This window comes from Rhyacophila brunnea, unplaced genomic scaffold (assembly GCF_057557595.1).
Source record: "Rhyacophila brunnea isolate RB1 unplaced genomic scaffold, BYU_Rbru_1.0 scaffold_12, whole genome shotgun sequence".
Classification (NCBI taxonomy): domain Eukaryota; kingdom Metazoa; phylum Arthropoda; class Insecta; order Trichoptera; family Rhyacophilidae; genus Rhyacophila; species Rhyacophila brunnea.
The window spans coordinates 32,113,025-32,117,477 of NW_028232774.1; the positions used below are offsets into that span (position 1 = coordinate 32,113,025).

Below are 4,453 nucleotides of genomic sequence, written 5' to 3' on the forward strand. Positions count from 1 at the left end.
TGAGTCAGGGTATGGACCTAATAGGTTGAGCAAGTGGCTGACATCCATTTCTCGTAAAAAACAAAAAATCTGATAATACAAACCTCTGCTCTGTGGAGGCCCATATGATCCTATTAGGATCGGACAGGGTCGAAATTTTTTTTTATTAAAGATTATAAAAGTGTAAATAATAAAATATAAATTAGATACAAGGAAGTACACTGACTGACCTAAGCGGACTATATTTTAATAATTTATAAAACAACGTCCACCTATTATATGAATATAATACTCATCTTCACATAGGTGGAATATATCAACATCCAAAGCGATTTGGTTGAACAGAGTTATTGCCCTCCAAATTGGCATCACTAATGGCAGGTTAGTTCTGCTCATTGGAAGAACAACAAACTGATGCTTCCGTTTTCTAAAATCAGGGACATTATCAGGTACACACATGTCAATACTACCAAGAATGGCAGAGTTCTCATTTACACCACGTATAAGAGTTTGAATGAAGTTTGATTTCCATCCATGTGTAAGTTGCCGATCATTTTATTTTTTCACATAAATTAATAAAAATGAGAGAGATTGGAAAAAACAATGCTTCACACTATTAACAAAGTAATTCCACCATGATCTAATACGTTTTACGGCAGTTTCATATTTGGCTGACTAATTAGATTTATGAAGCGGAAAGGCCATAAGTACACCATGATTTGCTTTACTATTTTAAATCTCGCTAACCTATTCATTAAGTCTTTACTATCAGAAACAGCAATCTCATATTAAATTCACGTTATTATTTATATTAAAATATTATTTACTCCATTAAACTTATGTATTTCCAAGATTGAACGTAGGTATACAATATTAACAATAAATGTCTTAAATAGTGTGAATTATATTAGATTTATTTTTGACCGTTATTTGTAAATATAAAATTTTTATATTAACAATGGAAAAAAATGCCAATCCCGGGACCATTCCCGAGATCCCGAGATTGTCAAATTGTAATCCCGAAATCCCGGGATCAGAATTTTGGCTCGGGATTGGATTCCCTAATTGTGATAATATTGTAATATCATGCATATATAAGATAGTTGTATTATTGGGTATAAGTATCGGTACTAGTAATGCAGTGGTATAAGTTGTCAGTAACGGAAAGTTGTCAGATAAGGCCAGGTCACAGATTATCTAAACAAGATACATTTACAATGGATCATAGAATAATTGTGAACATTTTGACGTTGTTCGTTTTAATAACAAACATAGCTTAATTGATAATTTATACAGCGCTCGAAATGGAAAATTTTACGAACCGGAGCGCTCGATAATTTTACGAAAATATTTACATACTTATCTAACTTTATGAGTAGGTATTTTATAAAAATAAGTGTGTTAGAATTTGGATATGGCCAATTTCGCTCAGACGGTCAAATTATTTTTCCACGAGACAGAGCGAAAATTTTGAGGATTTTATGAACCGGATCGGCGCTCCGGTGCGTTCCGGTCCATTTCGAGCCCTGCATAAATTATCAAAATATTATCATAAATGAATGATGTATGTTAAAAATGCATATAATTTTAATATGATCATTTTTCTTTAAAACAATTCAATAATAATTAATATAAGTACATAAAACATTCCAGCTGCATCAAACTAGGATAATATCGAGTATACAATTTAGCATGGGGCTAGTCTAAGAGATTCGTCAGGAGTTTATGAAATTAGTCCATACAAAATGCAGCATGCGTGGCATATAACAGGATTACAACCGACTTACTTTAATCCACTATTCACCATTAGGGAATGCATGGCGGAATCTATCCATAGGGTAACTGTTTAATCAAATGTTGCAATACTATGATAGTATTTTGGACACTTTAACGAATGAATGAATTGTTTATAATAAAAAATACCTACTGTACGTAAAATAATAAATATTATTTTTAAGTGCTAATACCCACTAAATTTACCGCCTTTCGGAATAGGGGTGTAACTGGCATTTAATGGTCTTATAACCAAGATTTGGCTGCAATTTAATTGAGATTAATAATGGCTTATCAGCTTATAATGTAGTGGGTCCCAGGTAAGAATCATAAGTCTGGCAAATAAATACACACACTTACCACACGAAAATAATGTTTAAATATATTATTGCTTGGGATAATATTGTTATTTTTAATATTATTTTATAATAAAATTTTAATTATTTTAAATATTTATTTTAATATAAAAAAGCTAACACTTTCATTAAATTGTAAAATAATAACATAAATGTTAACACCTACTTAATGAAATATTACGGTTCATTAAATAAAAAGTTTCATTTAAGGAAAATCTTATTAGGTGAGTTAGTATTCCATTTTACAAAATGATGGTTATAAACTAAATTATACAGTTGATTTATTGGGCGATAGCTATTTCGGTTGTCACACCATTAATGTATTTTAAAATGGTGTGACAACAAGATCTATCAACTGACAAAATAATGTGTAAGTAAAAAAAATGAAAAGAGCGATAAATAATTAGTATGAAAATATTTTTCTGATATAATAATGTAGCAAACAATTTTACGGTACTGTGATGGCAGATGGTTATAACTGCAGTTTTTTTCTTTTTAAGTTTTCTTTCATATGTTCCAAATCGCAACTTTATTGGTCACAAAGAAACGTTACAAGATACTCGTATCTGCATCTGACCAAGTGTGAAAAAAGTTGATATGGTAAAAAGATATATCCGGTGAAAATGCAAGATAAATAAAACTTCAACCTTTTTTTTTAAAGACATGATTTAAGGTTTGTGTTGGAATGGTAATTCCGCTTATTGTCATATAAAATACTTACTTCAAAATATCTTATGAACTAACTCTTGTCAGACTGGTTTCAAAACTTTGTTTTTGCTCTCCTGCAAAATTGTTATAACCACAGCTAATGAAATGTCGAAGCAATACTTTTTGGAATCTTATAATTTCCATATTATTATAAGATTGATACTGTTCAGAAAAATGATGTAGGTATGTGCTAAGAACTATGAGTAAACATAGAAAATTTAAATAAACAATAAAATAAAAATAATACATAAAATGAATATCTATCAAACAACAGTTTAATCAGTCTAGTTTTCAACCTTTATTAACAGTTATAATATAAATATCAAAACAATTTATTATCTTTGTACTTAGAATGCTACTACTACGTTTTGGCAATGTTTATTAATAAATTAATATCCCTAGCTGTGAAAAGTTTACGAAAAAAATAAATAAAAATACAATCTTGGAGGCGCCGGGTATCGATCCCGGTACCTCTCACATGCTAAGCGAGCGCTCTACCATCTGAGCTACGCCCCCAGTTGAACAGTTATAAATACAATTGGATAATATTTAATCGAGCAATCACCTTGCTCCGGTTTTTACCTTGGCAACTACCTAGATTTAGTTATTATGCCCTGCAGGTAACTTTAATCGATGGTAGTGACCGACCACTTTCTCTTGTCCAAGTCTACATATCAACAGTTTTATACACAATACAAAAGTTTGCTTTATGCTTAACAATCACTTGTTATGACATGTGTATACTTTTATCATTATATGTAAACAATGATAACCCACTAACCCAGGAGCTGACGGGTTGACACACTAGATTATTAAAAACCAACTATTAGATACTAACTAATTTTGATATTGAATAAAATTAATAACCACAATGAGATTACAAAATGATAGAATATTGTATTATAATTATTGTTATAAGTTTTACAGAGGCACTAGATGATCTGAAGATGCCGAGGGCGAAACCCGAGTCGCAAAAAATACTCAAATTTATTAGCACAAAACACAATGAAAATTTTACCTAAAATTCCACAAAAATGGCCTTATTCGATAGTATTATAAAATGTATATTTATCGCTTTATTTAACACCTGTAGTATAGAATATAATAAAATAGGCATATAAAAATACAATACTTTTTATTTTATAAGATAATTAATTTGTTTGATTAAGTTGCTGGGTCGAGAAGTGTACAGTGATAACGCAACGCACAGGATCAAGGAGAGGCATTCATCCAACAGTGGATTGATCTAGGATAATGATGATAATGACTATATAAGAATCTTTTGATATCGCAAATGTGCTCAATTTACTATGACTGATGATGTCTATGGATAAAATAAATAAGTTATGCCTATCATGTTGTAAGTCAATAATTAACTTGATTCTAAGTGGTTACTACAACTACTGTGTGATATATATATATATAAATTGTAGCTACAAAAATATAATAGCATTGATCAGAAACGGCTGATGGTAAATTCATTAAATAACTATTTTACTACTTCATTTAACAGACATATAGTATATTCCTGTTCACGTTTTACCTCGTCATAAAATATCCACTTACAAGAGAAAAGTTGTAACATTTTCAAGTCAAAAACTTATCAGACAGTTCGCACATTCTTGAATATAGTGAAT

The 4,453-nt window shown here is 30.2% G+C and overlaps 1 non-coding gene across 1 annotated transcript; it reads right to left on the reverse strand.

Annotated features, from left to right (window-relative positions):
- Positions 1 to 3,259: 3,259 nt before the first annotated feature.
- Positions 3,260 to 3,332, reverse strand: TRNAA-AGC (transfer RNA alanine (anticodon AGC)). The gene has a single exon. It is a non-coding gene; the product is annotated as a tRNA-Ala (tRNA).
- Positions 3,333 to 4,453: the final 1,121 nt, after the last annotated feature.